We start from the raw sequence: 24,390 nt of genomic DNA on the forward strand, positions 1-24,390 counted from the left end.
TGTTGAAATTATAAATTCCACTTCTGTTTGGATCCAGAGGATGACCCAGAGAGGCCCTCCGAAGGGCAAGGAAAAAAAATTTTTCTAGTATCTAAAACTACATACTACAAGGAAAAAACCATTACACATGTCTCAAAGCAGAACCTAGAATCAGCACCATCAGCAAACGGTATCTGAAATAAAAGTTTTTCCAATCCATGGTAGTGAACTGTGGATGTATCATCAGAATGATAAGTCATCAAAAAAGCTAATGCCACTGTAGGTTTCATTAAAAGAGGCAAAGAGTTTAGAACTAAGGAGATAGGTCCACTGTACTCTGTCTTGATCAAACAACATCTGTAGTACTGTATGGACACATTTAAGAAAGAGTAGTGATTGGATGTAAGATGATTGGATGTAAGATTGAGCATCCATGTGGTTTGTGAAACATATTCCCGAAAAATATAACTTCATAAGCTTGGGGAAAAAAACCTGGATTTTGGTAAATGCATTTTTCTTAGAAGCAAACAATGCCCAAAGACAAAAAAAATTTTTTTTGTGGAGTCCAAAGCTATTGTGCTCTGAAAGCATTAAAAAAAAAAAACTTGTTAAATGTATCAGCTTGAAGTTCTTCAGCCTAGAGCTACAAGAAGACTTTAAACATACATTCTATTAACCATGGCAGCTGGGAAGCGTCCTGAAACAATAACCGCTGAACAGCAGCTGTAGCAAATCAAATTCGGAAACCCTGCAGCACCTCTTATATTCTGGTATGCACTGACATTTATTTCTGCACTGAAGTTGAATGGGTATCACATGAGTAGGGAAGAATAGTTATGGCTAAGGTAGATACATCTTTCCAGACCCATTAAAGACTACGCAAAACAAATCATGCATGGAGGAAGGCTCAAGACCAATACTGCCATTAGCGATAGGGTTTTTTCTCGGGATTGGAGAACAATACAGGATATCAGAAGTCATTATAAAATGTCAATACTTGAGGAGTGCCATGCGTCACTAAACCAAGAAAACATGTTGAAATTCTTTGGCTAATACAAAAATATTGGAACATCTGAACAGACTTGGATTGGATTTAATAGTCACACAAAGAAGCAGAAAAATGATCCATGCTACATACAATTAACACTACTCAAGCTTGATGAAAACTTAATACTTTTTTTGACTTAAGTAAATTTGGAAATCGAATTATAACCCTCAAAAACCATAAGCACAGTTTTACTAAAGGAGAACATTTAAAAATAAATGAAAACCTTCATTTTGCCTTTAGAACGTTTTGCATTTGGAAGCTTCTTTCTATTCCTTATGAAGGTGAAAATGTTTAAATAAATTATCTGCAAAATAGTAACTTGGAAAGTATCCTGTGATTGACAAGTAAGATGGCACCCTGGTTTATGTTTGATTATAAATACATAAGATCATACTTTAAAAAAATCCCCTTGCTTCCTAAAAATCGTAACCTATCATTTATATCCTTACCCATCTGGAATGCCCTTACGTCATAAACAAGCCTTCAACACACTTCTACAGGAGTATGAGCACAGCTGGGATAGATTTTGTAATATATACAGAAAGCCTGCATGTAGATATATATGCATTCTGTTTCCCTATTTCCTACCCCACAATGACAAGCCCCTCCAGCCTAGTTATTATAAGCATCAACAGATTCATAAAAACCTTTCTTTCCATTAAGAAAGACAGTTAAGGACAAAAATAATATTAATAACCAGACTTTACATAGCACTTTAATGTCTGCAAAGCATTTTCCAAAAATTATTTCATTTAATCTTCATAACAACCCTGGGGGGTAGCTGTTATTATTATCCCAGTTTTAACTGGTGAGGAAACTGATATACAGAGAGGTTAAAGGCCAGTAAGTATCTGAGGTCAAATCTGAACTCAGGCCTCCAAGATTCTGAACCTACCCCTCTATCTCCTAGGCCACCTACCTATATTATACGATACTTTTTCAAAAGTCAAGTCATCAAACAATTATTAAGTATTTATTATGTATCAGAGCCATGCTACAACCTGGAAAGTAACTTGCCATCAGAAATGCCTCCTGAAATCCAATGTTATCATTTACAAGAATTTCATAAGATGTATATACTGAAGGAGGAAATCTTTGCAAGCTACCCCTGTGCAGCCCAATGCTGAAAAACTAAAATAAAGCAAAAGCCCAGGCATACCTGCTGTGTATGTGCAGCAAAACCTAGTAATTACTAGGGTTTTCCACACTGCTTTGATGAAAACTGATACTTCAAAGTTTCGACCATGGGTGATCAATGTGCAATTAAACTTAGAAGTCAAATTAAGTATAATCAAGAAACATGGATAACAAAGCTTCAACTCTCTGCATCATGAGGTTGTCATGTGGAAAAAATGGGGCAATGTGACATATATACGGAAGCTATTTTTTTATTATATTATATTATTGACATATTATATGTCAGCAGGAATATGAATATACTGTCAACCCTTGGTTACTTATGCTAAGGATAATTCAAAATACTAGCTAACAAAAATCATTTATAATTGGTTAAATTATGTACTGAATGTGTTTGAAAGACTTCAAGTTTAATAGGGATATATTGGTATATTGGTAATTCATTTAAAACTAGATCCATTATCACATAAATTTGGCAAATGGTCCACTTTGTTTCTCCTTATGCCCATCTAAATAAACACTTTCCAAATTCGATTTTTCCCAAAGGTTTATTCAATACTGGGACTAGACTATAGCCACATTCTCAAGCTTCAAATGAGCAAAGGCCTCTCTCTGCATACAAAGTACAAAGTCAACAAGCCATTTAATCAAAGAGCATTTATTAAGCACCAATTGTATTGTGTGTCATAGGCCCACTCCACCCCACCCACCCCCCAAAAACAAACCAAAAACATGCCTTTGCCCTAAAGAATTTCTGTTTGACACAGATGTCTCAAATTTTCAAGACTTAATGTTATCTACTAATCAAGAGTAAACTATATCTAAGATTAGTCAGAATTAAATGACTATTTAGGAACCATGAAAAAACTACAGCATTTTTATTATGAGTTAACACTGGATGCCAATGGTATTATTTTCTATTCTGTTTCATGGAACTTCCTATTTCCAATTCTTTTTAACCAAAATCACACCTTACTGGATTACATGGGCAATGTGTACCTAATCAAAAGCAAATAACTAAGGGTTACACCAATACAGTAGGAAGCTGGTGATAAGATCATGCCTTTAGGCCTAGAGAGGACCTCTGAGGTCACTTAGCCCAACCCTCTCATTTTACAGACAAGGAAATCTAAGGTTCAGAGTCCAAGTAACACCAAAGACAAAGGCTGAACTCAAACCCAGGTGCTCCAACTCCAAATCAACCAACCAACTAGCAAACATTTTTTAAGCACCTACTATGTACCTGGCATACTTTTGACTTTATCACTCTACGTGGGAGTTGCAATGAGGCAAATTTAGGCTTGACAGGAGGAAAATCTCTTGAAACTATTCAAAAGTACGATTCAGACACGGAATAGGATGCCTTGTGAGTTGGTGAGTTTCTGTTCACTAAGGATCTTTGCAAAGACTGACTGACTGACCACTTGATGAGTTTGATGTAGAACTGATTTTTCTTTAGGTATGGGTTGGACTAGTTAGAAGATCTCTGAGGTCATTTCTGACTGATTTTCTGGATTTCATTCTGCCTAGGGAATCCATTCCTGAAGGGAAGCACTGCTTCTCTAAGGACCACTGCTACCCCAAGGAGGTTAGCCCAGAGCCACGCTATGAGTCAGAGGTGACACTATCAATACAATTCATGCTTACTGAGAAATAGGTTTTTAAATATAAATTACAGCCTTCAAAAGTTTCCATTTGGTTGCAACAATTGTCACTGCATTCTTTTCCCTAGGAAAAAAAATAAGTCTAGATTCTTATCTGATTTTTTGTGAATTCAATTAAGTAATTTAAATCCTCTCCTCTATGAAGACTAATTTACCCCACCCCTGTTAGAATACAGCATTCTGACGTGATGTCATCATCAAACAAGGTTGAAATTATCAAAGATGAAATGATATTGTCAATGAGATACAAGCACCAATCCTCCAGAAGCTTCTAGTCTGAAGTATAGTAAGAGCAAACCAAGAGACAAAAGGTCAAAAGTGCAATGCCCAAATCACACAAATTATTTATTTAGGGCACTGGTGACATATTTTTAATAGTAATAGAAACAACAATAATAGTAGTGCAAAAATGTTAAAGTAAATGAAAAGCACCTTAAGGTTTACAAAAACTTTTACATACTTCACAGAAAAAGTGCTGAAATATTTGGTCTACTTTCAAAAGTGGATTCTAGACATAAACCCTAAAAATGCAGAAAAAACACTTCAACACCCAACATGCACTATTAGCAAGATGGTTTGCTGCCAAAAGAACCATGAAATGTTAATTTTGCAAAATAGCGTCTCCAAAGAATGAACTTCCCAAGGAAAGAATAAAATCAGAGAGCAATTGTATTCTGTTATCATTATCTTCCTTCAAATGCTTTTAGAACAAAGCAAGTAATTTTCTGAATGAAAAGATAAAAAGAGGAAAGTTTCCAAGGGGCAAAATTCACTACACGAATCAAGAAAAGCAGAATGGGGGGGGGGGGTTATGTAGAGAGAAAGAAATGAATTACTGAGTTCCTAGTTAGTTTCCACTTACCATTTTCTAAACATTTCCCATACTGGTCTATTTTTAGTTTCTTTTTATTCAAATTACTACATTTTTGGGGTTTTCTTTTTATACCATCCTGTGGCTTCTGCAGTCCTAAAATTATGCAAAACTCTGAAAGTACTGTATTAAGTCTCTCTGAGAAGGCTACTACCCAAATTTGTGCCAAAAATATAACAAACAAAACCCACAAAAAATGCCATGGATGCCACATCTCAGATTTTGGCGGTCACCCCTCAGAAAGCCACTAGAAAGAAGAATGAATTTACCAACACACAAATCTTAAGTTTGAATGGATTTTTTTCCCAAAGGAGGACATATTTCTTCCAAATAGCACAATGAAAGCTTTAACGGCCATACATCCTTCATCAGAATTGCTCAATCCAACAACAAAAAAATTGTATCAAAGCCTTTGTGGTCTTTTCTCACTCTTGGCTTTTATGATATCAGCCAACCCTTCCTTCATTTGAGACTATTTTTCTCATCCACATAACAGTTCCTATTACCTTATTCTTTTAAAAAATCAAATTTTTAAAAAATTTTAAATTCTCTCTCACACACACAAACCACACACACACACACACACACACACTCCTCCCACAATCACTTCATGCTTTGAAACTAAGTCTCTGAAACAATACCAAATGTCCTTCACTAATACATTATTCTTGGAATAACTGTGCTTTTTAATATGGTATTTTTTCTGGTCAAAAAAACAACAGTTGAACTTGAAGCGTGTTGCTTATATAAGGAGATTAGGACTAAATAGTATAATTAGAATCACCACTCTGACTCTCCTCTATAGAGGAGGTGAGTGATATTGGTAACCGTAAAGGTCAGATAATCCAGCCACCATATTTGTCTGGCTTATAGTAGATTTACAGGAGAGTTTGGTTTAAGCTAACATTAAAATCACCTTGCATGCCCTTAGCACACACACAGCAGCTAATGTGAGGAAGATGGCCACATACATGCTTAAAAATTAAGAATGAAATTTTGTCATGAAGTGTACCCAAAAGAGAGGATTCCTATAACAGCATTTAAAAAGTACTTTCAAATCATCACATCTTAGAGTTGAAAGATATCTCAAAATGATTTCCAAATTCCAATCTAATAAGCCCACTTATTTTGAGAAACATTAACTACAATAAACTATCAGCACGCGAAAATTATTTGGGCAGGATTTGACTTGTACTGAATTCTGGAATATGCCTGTCAATGAAGTTTGAGGAAAGATGCACAATATACAAAAAAGATAATCAAAAAATCACTTATATTTGAAATATGGTCAGAAAAGTGAAAATCACTTTTGGAATATGGTCAGAGACATAATTTAGTGCAAAAACCATGTAAATGCATTCCCTCTCCCTACTCTCGTCCTCCCTCCCCACCCAGACATGGTCTAAGACTTCCTTTCTGCTTGGTTCTATCACTGACATTTGACGGGACAATTAAGGGGGCAGTTGGAGGGTGGGAACTCCAGTTCTTTGCAGACAGTCCACCCAGCAGATAAGGTATTTGCAGCTGACTCTAACAACAGCTGACTCTATGGAAATCTGGGGAATATCTTCCACGGGAAATTGGAAAGTATGTTTCAGACAGCATTTACTTCAAAATGATTAATTTAAAACTACAAAAACTTGGTAGTTTGTAACACGAACTAATGAAACAAGGGTCGTACATTTAATCTCAGCCAATTGGCTTTCCAGAGGAAAAATAATTTACCAAGGCCACTAGTTCTGCCTTTCATTCCAGTCAATCTAACAAGGAATAATGGAGAGATAAATGTGATGCATAACTCCAAGTTACTCTGATATTACCACTGGAAAACGAACTTAAAGAACAAGTAGGTACTCATTTGCATTATTCTCATTTATGTCAGATTATTTCAAGGAGTACAGACAAAAGGAATACGCATTTATATAGTGCCTATTGTGTTTTACAAATATTATCCCATAATACTTGGAGGAGCACATCCCCTTGAAGGTAGACATGTTTGGTTGCTTTTACATCCCCAGTACGTGGTCCAGACCATGAAAAATACAAGATACTCAGTAAACAGTGAATTGCTCAATTGATGGGGGTCTGTGGCATTAGTTTCATAAGTGAATCCCAAAGTAATTGATCACAATAAAAATCAGAGTTTATTCTGAAATCAAGATGAGATAGTGACCCACACATATCAGCGTGCAGAATAGGAAACTATCAAGCTGTCTAATTGATTTTTCTATAACATTAGGTGCAACAAGAGACACAAATTAACTCTTCCCTAAGGATATGAAGCAGTACGTGTTTTATTATCAGCTTTAAAACACTGAGTTTGGGATACCATCATAAAGAAACCCTTACCTGCCAACCTCATTTCTTTTTATTTGGTATGCCAAGGACCTCTCAGGTTTCACTGGCACAAGGAACTTCTTCCATCTATGAAGACGGCAATCCTTCTATAACTTATGGATTTTAAAAGTTATCAAAGCATTAAGAGAGACTTGCCCCAGGTCACATAGTATCAGGTCAGGTCCAGCATGGAATCCATACCTCTATATATTGCCTCTCCCACAGAATCTTAGCAGTGGGAAATGTTAATCTGAAATTTTGATGTTGCATGCTTCAAATACCTTTACCTTTAAATACAACACTGAACAAGTTGGTGTGTATGATGGCAGTAATCCTTGGTAAAAATTTGTGCCTTATTTCCACTGCATAAAAAGGACAGCCACCCAGCACTCTATCATTTAACAGGAATGTTGGCAGACAATCTCACTCATCCTCCAAGAGTTGGTAAGGATGATACTATAAACATTCAGATGACCATAGAGAGAATTGATCCAATGGCTGATGGATGACACAGGTTGTTGGTATGCTAAAACATCTCTCATTGTGGCTGGCTAGAAACTACCCCTAATACTCCCTATGCTTTCACACATGAGAAGTCAAGAGCAGAAACTGGGAATTTGCTCTAGGGTCCAGGAGTGGGGAACCTGAGGCCTTGAGGCCACATGTGGCCCTCTAGGTCCTCAAGTGGGACCCTTTGACTAACTCCAAACTTCATAGAACAAATCCCCTTAGTAAAAGGATTCGTTCTATAAAACTTGGCCTCAGTCAAAAGGTTGCACCCAAGGACCTAGAAGGCCACATGTGGCCTTGAGGATGCAGTTTCCGCACCCCTGGACTTTAGTCGCTCACTGTGACCTCTACTGAGGCTTGGTCCACACTGAGAGATTCAGGGAATGAAAGAGGCAAGGAAAAGCTGGATTAATCTAGGGATTCCCTTGAGGTCTCTTCAGACCATCTACTGGACCTCCCTTGAAGCCTGCCCAAATCAATCTGCTTTCCTTCAAGCTCTCCAAACTCAAGCTCTGGAAGCCTCTATGGAAGCTGCTTGGACCAGAGGACACACCTTTCAAAGAGAGGGATCGTACATCACCGGCCTCACGTATATCACAGTTCTCACTCTGAAGCACTGTAAGAAGCACTGTCTTTGAAAGGAAAGCGAAGACCCTTCTCTCTTTTTTCCTTTTTTTTTTGAAAGCAGCATCAGATAATTGAGATCTCTAGCTAGATGAGATTCCCTCAGCCCACCCACATGACTGGGAAAGATGCTGTAGCAGACTATGAATTGGAAGCAACACATGCTGCCACCAGCACCGCCCAGAAAAGCAAACAATACAAAAAGGGTACTATTAAAAGCAAATTCATCTATCACCATTTCTTGGTGAAGTAGGGAGAAATAAACATTTTTTTTTTAAAGAAAGTGTTCTGGTTATTTTTATATACCTCGTCTCTGGCATATAACTTCCTTACACTTTTAAAAATGATGGCTAACCAGTACTCTGAAATGTGGTTATGGACTCAAACTAATGCTATCTGGTATAATATACAGGCGATTAGAGAATTAAAGTAAAATAAAACTTTGGTTCCTAAAACACCCAAGCTTCCACAAGGTGCCAGTCCCCTGGCAGCCATGTGTTATCAGCAAGTCTAAATTTAGATTTCATACCCTAAAAACCACTCAATATAAGAGTTCAAAAATAAAGGCTAATCTAAAAATAAGGGCCAGGAGAGTAATAGGTTATTTCAGGTGACATGGAGGGGAGGGGGAAAAACTAAACAAAATCTTCTTGCTAAAGCCTAATTTTAATTCATCAGCTAGAAGACTACTTGTATTGAGAATCTCAGGAAGAAGGATCTGATTCATTCATTATAGAAAAACAGAGACCCAGGCTTCAAGTGAGCCAGAGTATAAGAGTCAGTTATGTGAACTAAGGTGCAGAACAGGGTAGCCTAGGGTTTGGACTATTAGCTCATCGAAAGTCAAACTGGGATGAAGTTCTACAAAGTGAGTCCCAAGAAGTCCACACCCAGTACCTAGACAGACTGGTTTCTCAGGCATGTATCTCAGGGGCCAGGATGACATAATGGGGCATGGTTAGAGATGAGGCCATCTTGTAGTAACCCTTTAACCAACCCTTGTAGGGCTCTAATTAAGGGATATAAGGAACTCTAACTATGAAGATTCAGTCCAGATGTGGTTGGTTGGTTCCTATCCAAGTATGTGACTTTGTGGCTAAGTTTACTAATATATCACCAAAAAAGGTATGGATCAAAAATTTGTAATGGGAAGTTCTTTCTTTCCTTACCTTCCACACATGCAAAATGGTTTCTAGAATGAATGGAATGGAACTTCAGAGCTGGAAAAGATGTAAGGCCCTCATCCATCTAGAGATAGGAATTTGGGAGGTCTTGGCACATACAGTGGCCTTTTCAACAGTATACTATTTTAGTCACACATTTCCAATCAATTTTATTATTCCTTATGAACCTAAAAAGTATTAAACATGCAATCATTTATGAAGCCCAAAGGCAAAAAGGCAGTCAATGAATAGATGAAGTTATTTAGGTCTTTCTACACTGTGATGAGCTAAAAGTTGTTTAGGAAAACTCCTTCAACCTCTAAACTATTTAGTGACCTTAAAAAGTATTGAAATCACTAGTAGATGTCTCTGGCACAAGTCTGGGTGTCCTGAGGAGTTTACTAAGATGCTGACACTACTTCAAGTTAGCAGAGCTGACTGCATCACCACAACTAAGCATGCCTGACCTGACCTATTCCCCTACTGCTGCCATAATCCTGGGTTACAATTATCAGGGTCATTGCTAATCAATCTCTTTTATGTAACTATGTTTGAAGACACAGAAAGAACCTGGAAAACAAGCTAACAATAAGAATATTCTTATTTCAATATTATCACAAGTCACTGAGATCCTCATTCAGGAACTTCTATATTTTGGTAATTATACTCTTATACTAGTCCTACATAATGGTATGCCACTTGGCAGAGTCAGCACTGAATTTCAGACTAGCAAAATGACCTTGAGATGCCTAGGTTACTTATCAGTCAATACCCTGAGAAAGCTGATCCCTGGGAATGTAGAACTGAACACTTCCACTAAAAACATCCCATCTGGGAATCAACAGAAATAAAACCGAGGTAACCCAGAATGCTCTTTGAGAGACTAGAATCATACCCAATGTACAGAACTTACTGATCTATGGTACTGCCGCACCAGAAACAGTATCACAACTGAGGAACCTAGATGTGCTTGTGATAGACGTCATACTGGGCTTCCAAAGAATTTCATAAACACTGAGTGATATACGGCAGTGTTAACACATCAGAGACAGCACACATACTTGAAAATCTACAGTCCATCAACCTATCATTATGAAACCCAGGTACTTTAACAAGGCTATCATTTAAGTGGTAACACCATAGCTAATGGGAAAAGATTCACCCTATTCATTATCTCTAGGTTACTTCAAATCTTAAGATTCCAAGAAACCAGATAATTATGTAAGAACAAGTGCAAGGCCAATCAAAACAGAGGAGCCTGACATCTCTTATGATAGGTGAATGAATCTGAGTATATGTTCCTATTAGGTGAAAAAAAAATACAATTTAACATAGTCCTATTTCTTACGAAAGCATAGGGTTTAAGTCTTAAAATCATATAAAAGTTAAGTATCAATGTTTGTTATTCTGGATGAAACCACTACTGCTATGTATTTGTGACAAAATATTCAGTGAGCAGGCCAAGCATGGAAGCTATTGTACATAACTAAATATAGTTTGAAATACAGAGATCTGTAACTAGGGCAGGGTGACTAGAGCTGTGCCTTGGGGTACTGAAATTTAGGAGGTACTTTCACTACTTCAGTAGAAACAAGAATAATTTTTTTTAGAGAGAATAATTAGTGAAAACAGCTTTACACACACACACACACACACACACACACACACACACACACACACACACCCCCCAGTTATCCCCCCAACATAACCTCATGGTATCCCAAGGTCTTTGACCCAATGGGGTTTTACGTCTCTAAGTCCAAAGACTCTTCTCTGAGGCCCTCCCCCTCTGCCCCAGCTATTCTTTTGGGTGCCTTTTGGTAGCAGACTTGCTCATGATAGCTCTGTCTGATATACTGTGGTGTGGCAGAAATAAAAGAAGACACCCAGTTCCACTTCTGCCACCAATTCAATAGGACCCTGAACAAGTCATTAAATTTCTTTGGGCATCAGTTCCCTCATTTGTAAAATGAAGGAAATGCAAAAGTTACCTAATGTCTTTCCTAGTTCAAAAATTATATACATTTATGAGAAATGTAGCTGATGTGATACACACACAAGCAATGGAACTTCATTATAATTTCTATTATTGAGCAAAATTTAATTTAAAAAAATCTGGTTAGTCTCAAACCCCACAAGCATCCTAACAACCTTTAACAGGCTGGTTTGGTCCCTGAAGAATCACACCAACTCTTGACCATTGTGTATGTCTGTTGTATTATTTTAGTGAGATACAGTTATAATACACCTTCACCAATGTACCGTGTTTCCCCGATAATAAGACCTATCCCGAAAATAAGCCCTTCCCTTACTGTGTAAGATTCCTCTAAAATAAGCCCTCCCCTGAAAATAAGCCCTATTGAGATTGCTACGGGTGAAACGCACGCCGCGCTCCGAGCTGCATCCAATCAGAGCTGCAGCAGTGAGCGCGTCATCCTGTTCTTCCCCAGTGATTTGCTTATTGAATAAAGGTACATTTTTTTGTTCACATTTACCTGTTTATTAAAATTGCTGTCAATGTTCATTAAAATAAGCCCTCCCCTGAAAATAAGCCCTCTGGTGTTTTTCTGTCAAAAAAATTTAATAAGACAGTGTCTTATTATCGGGGAAACACGGTAGCAACCCCCCAAAGTGACCACCCACCCATCAGTCCAATACTCTTATCCTACATCAAAAACAAAAATAACTAATTATCTGCTCTTGGCAACTAGGTCAGTGACCTTGAACAGATGCCCACCTAGAGAACCTCTCCTCTCTCTTACTCTACTCAACTTTCTTTGGCCTTTTCTTTATATTTCTGTAATCAGGCATTCTGAGTAAATTTTGAAATGAATGTGAATTTACTAAACCACAGTAGTTACAGTTCTGGATAGCTAACTGAATAAGCCCTAGACCCAGAAGAAAAGTACCAGCTATAAATTTTGGGGGCAGCCACGTTGTACCATGCCCTGAATGGCGGCCTCTCTGTTTTGACACTGACAAATTTAAATAAGGAGCAACCCACAACAGCCCATATTTAACTTTTTTTTTTCCTTTCCTCAGGGTAAAAACATATGAACAAACACGAAAACACAAACAGCAGCCAACACTATCAAAGTTACTCTAATTACAGTGAACATGCAAGAAGAGACAATATCTGGCCAACTTTCCCCCTCTCCCTGCTCCCTTCTCACACCCTTCCTTTCTCTTTGGGCCTGGTCAGCTGTGCAGTTCAGATTTCTATGACCAAATTCGAACAGCTGATCCAGCTAGCCAAAGGAAATCAGCATTGCTCTAAAATCTGATCTGCTTTTCACCTATTTCTTGCAGCGGCACAGGTCCACATCAGGGCTCTCTCTTCCATCCTGGCCCTGGCTAGCACCAAGGACCACCTGGCCACCGGTAACATCTGGGCCTAAACCTTAGAAGATTTAGCAGCAAGAATTGTGGTAACAGGAAACATCCCAGTAAATGCTGACTGGCAAATGAATGATGCTTTTAAAAATTAAAAGCAAAGAAACTACTCACATACCCTATCAAAACATAACAAACATATAACAAAACATAAATATGCTTTAAACTGTATGCATTTAATTTGTATTTTCTGCTTAAAAATCACTGGATAGAAGTGAATTTTTTTTTTGGGGGGGGGGGGGGGGTTGTTCCTTATCAAGCCTATAAATGCAACCCAGATCTCCAGGATTTGATAGTAAAACCTATTCATTCTTCATGACAAGAATATCTCCCTCCAATAGTGAACTTCATGTATCTTTTCACATTAGAGTCACACAAATTAGAAATTTAAGGACAGAAGAGCTATCAGAAAAAAAAATTCAATAAGATACAAAAAATCAAATCAAATGTACTTTTATATCCTAGTGGATGTGGGAGAAGGAGATGAAGAATTCAAACAACTCTGGACCTCCAAATTCTTAAATTTCCTTAGGTTTATGCTGCATTACACAGAGATTAAACTATGCTTATGGGAGGTAGGGGAATTGAGACTAGGGATGTATGAGCTGCAGAGAGACACTTTTGCTCTAAGTCTAAGCAAACTGAGAGCAGTGGGAGGGAGATCTTGGTAGGAGAAGGAAAAGGTGGCACCAAGGTGCCAATGAAAATATTTTGCAGACTCAAAGATTTTTTGGAAACACGCAGTAAGGCTGATTCTAAATAAAAAGATGTGTGTGTGTATGTGTGTGTACGTGCATAAGCTCATAGGAAGTTCGGGCTACTTAAAATATAATCTATCACTTACCATCCTGAGGAGGACTATTAACCCTCAATTTCCTAAGAGTGCGGTCTTCTCTGAAAGGCTAAAAAAGCCACCACTGCCCATGTAACCTCATGTGTGAGGAGCGCTTTCGGCCCTTTAGTTCACAGGCAAGGCTGTTTCATAAATAGCCAAATATATGTCCTCCAGGGGGCTGCTAAGGCTCTCAATGCAAATAGAGTCCGATCGTGTCAATTCCCCCTTGGATGTAGAGACTGGAGAACAGAGAGTATCTAATTAAAACATCACACAGTGTCTAGAGAGGATACCATCCACGTCTGCACTGAATGAATCCCACAATGACATGTGGTTTGCAAATGAGCACGAGACACCAAGTATTACAAGCTATTTGATGTTCTCTAAGTTCCTGAGGATACCAGGAGAGACGCCATAATGTAGCGGAAGGAGCTGGGCAGCTATACCGCTGATTGACCTTCTCCTTTTTCAGACTTATTTTCTGTACTGTAAACTCCTTTGAGGGCAGGCACTGTCTCTCTTTCTCTCCTTCCTTTCCTTCCTCTCTTTCTTTCCTTTCTGCACTTGTATCCCCCAGAGCTCAGACACATAGTAGGTGCTTGATAAATATTTGCTGCCTATCCTGGGCAAGTCACTCGTCAGCCTTCTAGACACCTCTCTAAGAGCCCAGGTTGGAGAGAAGGTGCCAGCCTGCATAGGCAGAAGGAATTTTCCTCACCAGAGAGCTCCCTAAACTAATTCAAACACAGGTCCAGGTGCTATCCCCATCCTACTTCAAAAGGTTGCTATGAAGAAATATTTTGAAATATTTCCAGGGCTGTAAACTTCAACCCATGAATAATAAAATTTTTACCAAGACTCATTTTGGTGAAAATAACGCACAACAACCAGTCCTGAGTTTTCTATGCTGAGTTTATATCCCAAGTAGCCTTCTCAATCAACAAGTACAGACAACAAGAGAGATTATAAGGGAATGTGCTTGAAAAATTACCGATGTAATCCAAAGTTAAATATATGGAGAAAGCACGCAGAGGTAAAACCCATCCCTGGTTGTAATCTTTTATGATCTAGGCGGTAAAGAATCTTACTGCCAGATCTACAGGACAAGCTGAGACAGTTCTTAGAGAGACAAAAAAAAAATACATATATATATATATTTTTTTAATGAGTGTCTGGCTCTTCTGAAGGGAAGGGAAATGACATAAGATGTGTATGGTTTTTGAAAGTTTGGGATGCTGTATGGCTTTGCTTTCTACCCAGACACTTTCATGATCTAGGATGAATCCCCTTCCTCTCTCTCCCCACAGCCACCATCCCAAAACCAGCCTCATTATTATAAGTCACGGAAAAGGCAACAGAGACAGCTGGTGTACTGAAGGAGCCCTGAGGGCCCCAGGCCTCAGGAGACAGGGCTTCCAGTGCAAGGTTCTGGCTCTCATTAAGTAGCTATGTGACCTGAGACAAGTTATTTAACCTCTATGGACTCAGTGTCCTCATCTGTAAAATGAAGGAGAAAGGCCTTCCAGTTCTAACATTCAAACGTTCCATATGATTAATGAGAATTGGTACACGCAAGTCACAGAGGTGAGCGAGGCCTGTCCCAGAAGGAAAAAGGGGGAAAGAATCATACCGTGCCCCTCCTAAATCTTCACACAGACAAAATATGATTGAATATGAATGCACAGGCCAGCCTTGAAGAAGAAAATGAGTAATAAAAGAGCAATATGTGGTCCTGAGAGGGTTTTACTTTGGTAGACAGAAGGACCTGCCCTCTATGCACATGGGTGCCCTCAAATGTTGGGTAAATGAATGTTGACCATTTTCTTTTCCTTTCCCAGTGGACCTTTCCACAGTGTAGACCAGGGGCTTATTCACCATGCCTTAAGGATGGAAATTCCACCCCCAGCCACATTTTCCAAACAGCAATCTGCTCAGGGCATGCAGATATAAACTGGGTCAGTCTCTGGAGAGCTCAAACACAATCTAGGTCTGAGTTAGGCAACCTAAGGAAGTGTTAATGTCCTGGAAAGAGCACTCGAGAGACCATGGTTCTAGTCCTGGCTTTGCCTTTTGACCTTTGGTAAGGTCTTCATCTCACTGACCCTCAATTTCCTTTCCTGTGATATAAGGGCTTGGGACTAAATGATCTATGGAGAGGTTCTTAATCCAGAGTCTATGAAACTGGGTTTTCTGAGCTCTTGATCACAATATTTCAAAATGAATGGCTTCCTGTCTTAACCTATCTATTGTATTTTGTGCATTTAAAAACACTATTCTGATAGTGGTCCCCATAGGCTGCCAAAAGAGTCCAATGCATGCTGGTATGAACGCGTGTGCACAGACACACACACACACACACACACACACACACACACACACAGAGTTAAGAGCCCCTGATCTATAAGGTCCCTTTTATAAATAACAATTGTTTCCTAGAAAAACTGATGACAATGAAAATCATCAAATGTGTTCTAGTTTCTATAGTTTTTAATAAATGTTATGACTGTTAATGGAATTTTACAAATTGAAAAAAAAAATAAGTAAACATGGATATATGTTTCGAACAATGTTATTTTGTTTGACTTGAGACTTAAATAATATCCATAGTTCTAAAGAAGGGCACAAGTAAAGTTAGAGCATATATCAAGCAAATATCCTTGATAAATTGTAGAAATAGAAAATTAAAAGAAATTCATTTAATATAAGCAAAAATATACCTAAAGGGAGGGTGGAGGAATCCTTATTACACATTTAGAAGCTAGGAAATAGCTAATTATTTAGATCAGACAGTGAGCTCCTTGAGAGTAAAGCCTCTCTTTTGCCTTTACAGTACTGTACAAAGTAGGTGTTTAACAAGTGTGTACTGATTGAATAACCGACTGACCACAACTTAGAACAATTCAGGGACCCCAGTGGACCCCAAGCAAAACACAAATGAGTAATATAGTGCTATCATTAGAAGAATAAGCACAGATGTGGGAAAATAAAAGGGGCATCATGTATAGAGACAAAGAGGCCAGTTTTCTATCACATAGTGCTGGTTGGACACCATTCTATTTGAGTCATGTCCAATCATGAGCTCCACAGCTGGAAGAAGATGTGGAAAACTTTATGATGGCTCTGGAAAAAGCCACAAAATTGATTAAAGGGTAGGGAAATAAAGCCCATAAGTAGGAGCCATAGAACTTATTAAGAGAAAGTTGAGGGGTCATCTTCAAATATTGAGGGGGCCAGTGAGTCATTTTCTGATGACTCAGGTTCCTTGCTATAAACCAAGAAATTGTAGTGGGACTAGCCACACCTGTGAAGATATGACCCCAAACAAGGGCGTGAATGGGTACTGACCCCAAAGGAGGTCCAATTCCTTTTTCTTGAAGAAGTCACTAATGTCAACCCTTTTGTCCATTTGCCTCTAACTCACACAAGAAGGCATGTTCACGCTACATAAGCATTTAGTAAATATCTTGCCTTTAATCAATCAACTGATTGGCCAACAAGTCCCTACTATGTTGCTGCCCCTAGGAGTGCCTAAAGTGTAGAGACCGAAATGTAGCTTCCTGCAGTACATTTAAAAAACAGATTAGATAACGACTTTGATCTTTAGTGTCAAAAAGAGCCACATGTGGTTCTGTAAAATATTCCTCTGAAACCATTAATAATGGTACAATTATCTCAGCTCTTTCAGAGACTACACTAGAAACAAGACGGGCCCTGAGAATGAGGAATGAAGACTGCCATAATTTTAATTTCATAAAATTACAGTCAGACCATTAGCCCAATCTTTATTTTTAAAAAAGCAAGAGTATTAAAATAGATTTTGACTATTTGCTGAATTAACAGTCACAATATAATTTCACAGGAATTTCCTTATTTTACAAAGGTTTGATTTCTTTTTTTAATTAGGGAAAAGAAGTCCTAGTTTTAAGTTTCATTAACCTATTTTCCTAAGACAGTTGCATAAAAAATGTTATTTGAAAATGTAAAAAGATGTCTGGTCATAGACTCCAAAGGTTGTTGCAGATATAGAGATAGATATATAGATATAAATAGATACACACACATACAGATATATATATATAGTTGTTGAATGACTTTATCATGTCTAAATCTTTTTTTTAACCTCATTTGTGGTTTTCTTGCCAAAGATACTGGAGTCTTTTGCTATTTCCTTTTCCAACTCATTTTACAGATGAGGAAACTGAGGCAATCAGGGTTGGGTGACTCCCTCAGCTACTAAGTGTCTGAGGATGGATTTGAAGTCTGGAAGATGTCTTCCTGATTCCAGGTCATTGCTCTATCCACTGTATCACCTAGCTGATATATGTATGTGCACATACACACATACATACACACATGCATATATATTTATATCGACGTACACATACATGTATGTATATATACAAATGTGTATATATACATATGTACATATGAATATAGTTATGTTTCCCAGAATATGACCAGACTCAGGGTATAGTCTAATCCTTCTCATAACAAGCCATGTTCAAATGGATTTTGACTGTAGCTGGTGTAGTTAACTCTAACAATAGGAATTCCATGACTTTTGTCTTAAGACTGAAGTTCACTTTCTCAATTATCTATGGAAATGAGGGATGGTCTAAATGTATGATGTAATCCCCAAATCTCAGTTTAACAATCACTTTTGACTTCTCTTGCAGAGTTCACTTTTGAGCAGAGCTGTTAACAAAATTGACTGATTTGAATTTCACTTCCTTTCCCCAGCCCTACCCATGCTAGTGGCAGAGGTACTAATGAGCACTGAAATGCCCAAGAGGAAGACAAGAGAACCAGAGGAAGAAAATGCAGACCCAAGGGGCCCACACCATCCAGGAGCTTAATAACTAGCTTCTGAATAACTGAGATCGCTAGAGTAAAACAATTATTTTTAGTAATTTTCTTACTGCTTTCGATTTCCGATTTCCTTAAACCCAAATGCAAATGCTAAACTGTGACCTGAATCTGTAAAATGCAATTAACATCATAAGAATTATACTAGCAGAATAAAAGCTGATGAGATGCTATTTCAAGCAGAGACATAAGCAAATCCCATCAAAACAAGGCAAAAGATGTGTCCATCTTCGAGAAACAGGCAGTGTCTTTATGGAAAATAAAAACAAGAAAGGCTTTGAGATAAATCAGATGCAGAATCATTGATTTTTATTCAGGTCCACAAATAATTAAGTTCTAATTAATTTTAACCTCGATTTCCCATTCGGTTGAAAAATATTATAAGGATTCAACAGGTAGTTTCACTGTCACTCCAAAAATCGTTTATTCTGAATGAATAAAATAAAAATATTGTGAGGGGAAAAGGAATCTGCTTAAGGTACCCAAAAACGACAATGAAAAATAACCTTTTTCTAAGTTGTGATTATTTTTATAGTTATGAGACTTTTTTTCCTATGTACTTCTTGATTTCAAAAAAAAACTTTTTAAGTTTTGAAAATCATGGGAAAAAGTTATAAGGTTTCAAATGTAGAGATGGAATCAATACTACAGAAAGGAAAAGAAGTGCATGAGAAGTAGGAGAGGAAGGGAGAACACATCAAGTCATCTGGATACCCAATCAACCGCCATTTTATTTGGCCAGTTCAATAATCATACTTTCACAGAATCAAAACTCATTCAAGTACATCAGAGACTCCCCACTGTAAATGCAAACCTGAACCCTCTATGACATCCCCAGTGAGTGATTATCCAGCTTTCATGAAAACTTACATTGATGGAGCACTTACTATATTTTGCTCTAAGATAATCAATGCTATTTATGGATAGGAGTAAATACCCATAAATGCTAGCAGCTCTTCCTTGTACTGGGCCCAAGTCTGCCTCTCTGTAACCCCCTATCAGTCCTATTATGGGGCCATACAGAATAAATTAAGTCCCTGGTTCCATGAAGTATCTCTTTAAATATCTCAAGATGATCAGGATATTTCCCACTTTGTTTTTCCAGACCAGAATTTTTAATTCTCTCAACTGATCCTGCTATGGTATGTTCTCTTATCTTCTTGCCATTCCAGCTGCCTTCCTCTGGTGATGATCTTGAAATGGGCCATTTTTTGGTCACTGTTGAGTCATTTCAGGTACGTCTCACTGTTTGTGACCCCATTTAGGGTTTTCTTGGCAAAGATACAGGAGTGGTTTGCCATTTCCTTTTCCAGCTCATTTTACAAATGGAGAAACTGAGGCAAACAAGGTTAAGGGACTTGCCCAGGATCACACAACTAGTAAGTGTCTTACTTAAGATAAATCTTCCTGACTCATGCCTGGTATTCTATCCACTGCATCACCTGGCTGCCCAAACATGCCAATGTTTCCTGAAACAGGATACCCTGCCCATCAGTGAACATAGCACTCCAGCAAAGAAACCAAAGACATTATGAAGACGTGTATGACCACAAAAACGGCCAGGCACTGAGTGAAAGACCACAGGAGGAACAGAACATCAGAATCTCAGAACAGTGAAAATAACAGAGAAAGGTCTCCAAACCCGAGTTCAAATCCCCTTTGCAGACAATTGGATGTCACTTAATGTCTCAAAGGTTTAGTTTCTTATCTGTAGAGATAATAATACTTGTACTCCTTACCTCGTAGGGCTGTTGTGAGGAAAGTTTTATGAACCGTATGGTATTCCATAAACATCAGAGCCTCCCAGGAGGATTTATGAGAAAACATCAACAGAAATCAGCAGAAGCAGGCATGGAGGGATGATGTCCTTGCACTGGAGAAAGAAATACTCACGGTGATGAAATAACGGGTCCATCAAAGGGCCAGAATTAAGAAATATTTCACTCCTTTAATACTACCAACCTATCAGCTAGGTGGTTCATATGGAAAGGACACCAGGCCCGGAGTCAGAAGACCTGAATTCAAATTTGACTGAAGACACTTACTAGCTGTGTGATAAGTGTGTGGGCAAGTCCCGGAAACCTCTCCCTCAGTTTCCCCATCTATAAAATGGGGATAAAGAAAGCACCTACCTTCCAGGGTTGCTGTGAGAATCAAATGAGATAACTATAAAGTATTTAGCACAGCGCTTGGTTGGGAGATAGATAGATAAACAGACAGACAGAAGCACTATATAAATATTAATTACTATGAAGTGTATCATTCCCTTACTCCCACTGCACCCCTTTACCCCCCCCCCCAAAAAGTGCTACAAATTGTCAGTACTCTGGACCTATCACAAAATAGTAAACGAAAGAAATATAGCTCTGGGTAGTTTTTCTATTAATAGAAAAAAAGTTAATTAATTGAAAGCAACCAATCTGCAAACTTCCTACTTTTCAGGCTCAAGGATATCTAAGCTGCCCCACTCAATTAGATCAGACTGAGCAGCTCAGTGTTTTTGTTGTGTATTTGATAATGCAAAGACACTAAAATCAGAGATCTTGTCTAACAAAGCCTAGTGTGAGACAGGCTTTGAAGACACAATAACATTCTTCCAGGGAGTTTAGAGCCCAGAGGCTAAAAAGCCCCAAACAGCTATTCTTCCATCTTGAGACACATTCCTAACCCAGTTCAAAGAACTACATACAAGCCTGCACACCTTCTGAAGGTCTTCCCCCGTAGTAACTTGTGAAGGACAAAGGCTTAAGTTGCCAAAAAAAAAAAAAAAAAAGTAAAGGCAGGGCTAGATTCCTATAAGGAGGGTGTTTTCCATATTTCTGAGTATAATTCTTTCATATACGTCTGTTTAAAATGGAAGTTCATCAATGAATGAGCCATTTTTAAATCTAATTCCAATAACTTCTAGGTTGTTCTAAAAATGGAAATACAATATTGTCAAAAATCAACAGTTGTTATCTATTTTAAAAAGCACAATATTTATGTAGCAAAAATCTTGCTAGAGAAAATGTACTGACTGCAAAAGAAAGATTCTCTTGATAAAGAAATAATGGGGAACTTTGTAAGTGATGGGGGGAGGGTGGGGGAGGGAAGGGGAAAAGAGTTCAAACAGGAGCCCTCCAAATGCTCCACAGGAAGCCCAGAGATCTATCCTCTCCTTCCGCCAGAAAGTGGCTCCCTTGAAATTAGGCGACAGAAATATTTAAGGCATTTGACAGTGATAAGACAAAAATGTGAATGTTGACTAGATCCGAGATTTAAAAGTAATATACCACACACATATACACCCATCTATTTGTTTTTCATAATAAGTAAATCTGCCTTATCAAAATCTGGACTTGCATTCAAAAGAGAAAATACAGCAGCCCTCAAACCTTAAGAAGGTCTCTAACTCAAATGGCCTTGCTACTTCATACTTTCCTCACTGTACTTAAAATCTCATATCTCAGAACTGGGGATAGTTAAGAGATCCCTGGATCACTCATTAACTTAAAGCTGAAAGAAATCTTACATGTAGTTCAAATCTTCTAAGGTTCATTCATTGCTTCTGACTTCTAAACCCAAGATGCTAGCTCAACCCCCTTCATTTTACAGATGAGAAAACTGAGGCCCAGAGAAGGTTAAGTGATTTACCCCAAGTCTGGTAGGTATTAAGTGAAAGACTCTGACTCCAAGACCTGTAAGTCTGAATCAATGTTCTTTCTACTGCATCAGGGTCTGGCCTTCTGCTTTCAGGCATTTAGGTTAGTAACTAAGATCCAGCGTAATTAAATTACCTTAGTCCTGGATAGAGGAGTGAATGGGGGAAATGGAGAGGGGGGAAAATGGCAGAACAGAAACTTAGCCTCCTCTTACTGCTTTGCTCTTTCTTTTCCACTACAGATATTTGGAAAGACTATGTGATTTCGTAGAAAAACACTTTGCTTTTAGTCATAGGTTCTGAGTTTGGATTTTGGAGCTGTTAACTTCTTACTTATGGGAACTTAACCACTCTGGGTTATAGGCAGCTCATCCGTTCTATGAAGGGTATGGTTTAGATGATCTCTAAGGTCCAAGGAAGGAAGGAAGCAAGAGAGCAAAAGGGATTTTGAAGCCTCAAGAGCCATTCTACAATTCATCAAAAAACATTAATGGGTGATTTTTCAAAGTAAAAAACCCATGCTATCAACAATTATATGAAAAACTACTTCAAATAACTAACAAAGAAATAAAAATTAAATCACCTCAAACCCATCAGAATGGCAAAGATGGCCAAAAAAAGGGGGAGGGGGAATGACAAATGCTGGGAGCGCTGTGGCAAAACAGGCACATTAACACACTGTTGGTAGCACTGTGAATTGGTACTGCCATTCTGAACAACAATTTGGAACTATGCCTGCAAAGTCACTAAACTGTGCATAACCTTTGACCCAGGGATGCCACTATAAGGTCTATACACAAAGAGATCAGTGAAAGAGGAAAGGGACCCATATGTACAAAAAAGATTTAGAGAAGTTCTTTTTGTGCTGGCAAAGAACTGGAAACTCCAAGGACATCCTCAACTGGGGAATTGCTAAACAAATTATGGTACATAAATTCAATGGCATAGGATTGTGCCATAAGAAATGATGAAAGAGATTGTTTTCAGGAAATCTGTAAAGACTTTTTGTGAATTGATGCAAAGTGAAGGGAACAGAAGCAGCAGAACAATTTTATTTTATAATATCAATTTAATTTTACAACATCATAAAAAAGAATTTTTAAAGATTTAAGAATTCTGATCAGTGCAAGGACCAACCACAATTCCAAATAACTAGTCTGGGCCACTTGGGCCACCAGGGACTTCTATGCTGAGCATTCTCACCAGGCTGGTAGGGCAGCAACAGTTAGCAATGTCAAGGCTCTTCAGATGGCTCACTGGGCAGCATGTGGAGGAAGCCAGACTCAGAATCAATTCATTCTGCCAGAACCAGACCCCTCAGAGAGGGATCAGAGATACTAAGAAGCATCATGAAACTCCAATACAAGATGGACCACCCTTTCTGGTGCTGGAAAAAAGGGAAGAAGATTTGGAAGAAATATCCTGACAAAGTCTCTGCAATTGTGGAGAAGGCACCTAACACCAGAGTCCCTGACCTGGACAAATGGGAGTACTTGGTGCCCTCTGACCTTACAGTTACTCAGTTCTTAATTCAGAAGCAGACTCACTGTTGTCAACACTACTACATCCCTCCTTCTACCAAGAGTTACCATGGGCCAACTTCATGAGGACAACCATGAGGAAGACCATTTTCTCTACATGGCTTACAAGGGACAAGATGGGAAGAAGGCATTGCAGGACAGAGCTGGTGGATTGACTAGGGGAAGTTGTTGGTATATATTACTGGGAAGTGGGGAGGGAGACCTTCCTGCCTTCTTCCCACCCTACAAATTAGTCTCTTGTGCTGGACAGAAGTATCAGGATTTAGAGGGGTTCTTTTCAGATAATCTCTGTCTAGGAAGGACTTCCCAGTTTTCTTACCCTGGGGATGGGAAACCCAGTTAGATACATTGGTAGGAGGGGTGTAGGTGAGAAAAGCAGAAGAAAATGATCTACAATTACCAAACTGACTGACCTAACTTGTTTTTATCATTCCTCCTTGGCAGCATCTCTTTCATAGGCCTACTGTGGGCTTTATCTTCTCCCAATATTCCTAGGTAGCATTCTCAGAAGGAAAATGGCCCTAGAACTATAATCACTATTGCCTGCCTTATGGCTTTTATTTCTAAACTCCACAGAAAGACATGAAGTGTGGAGGATAAGGGGAGTATTGGTTTCTCTATGTCTCCTACAAAGGTGTTGGGCCAGGAGCCTACATCTCTATCCCACTTGCCATTCCCTTCTTGTCCTTCTAAACTGAGGGTCAGGCCTGACAACCAAAGAAGAAACTTGTCAGGCATCAGAACCCTAAAATATAACTCCTCCTTTCTACACCCTCCTGACT

At 38.5% G+C, this 24,390-nt stretch overlaps 1 protein-coding gene and 1 pseudogene across 2 annotated transcripts in view; one reads left to right on the forward strand and one right to left on the reverse strand.

Annotated features, from left to right (window-relative positions):
• The window catches only part of IRS1 (insulin receptor substrate 1), an 83,999-nt gene that overhangs the window by 43,115 nt on the left and 16,494 nt on the right, over positions 1-24,390 (reverse strand). The window contains exon 2 of one of the 2 annotated variants that reach the window (XR_011171686.1): positions 20,167-20,300. The exons of the other annotated variant lie outside the window; for it this stretch is intronic. The gene's annotated coding sequence lies outside the window, so the exon portion shown is untranslated. The remainder of the gene's footprint in view (positions 1-20,166; positions 20,301-24,390) is intronic. 2 annotated transcript variants of the gene reach the window in all.
• Positions 22,475-23,976, forward strand: LOC138174347 (uncharacterized; annotated as a pseudogene).

Source organism: Petaurus breviceps, unplaced genomic scaffold (genome assembly GCF_028583685.1).
Source record: "Petaurus breviceps papuanus isolate PSGF00001 unplaced genomic scaffold, PetGlider_PUasm1.0 688, whole genome shotgun sequence".
Taxonomy (NCBI): domain Eukaryota; kingdom Metazoa; phylum Chordata; class Mammalia; order Diprotodontia; family Petauridae; genus Petaurus; species Petaurus breviceps.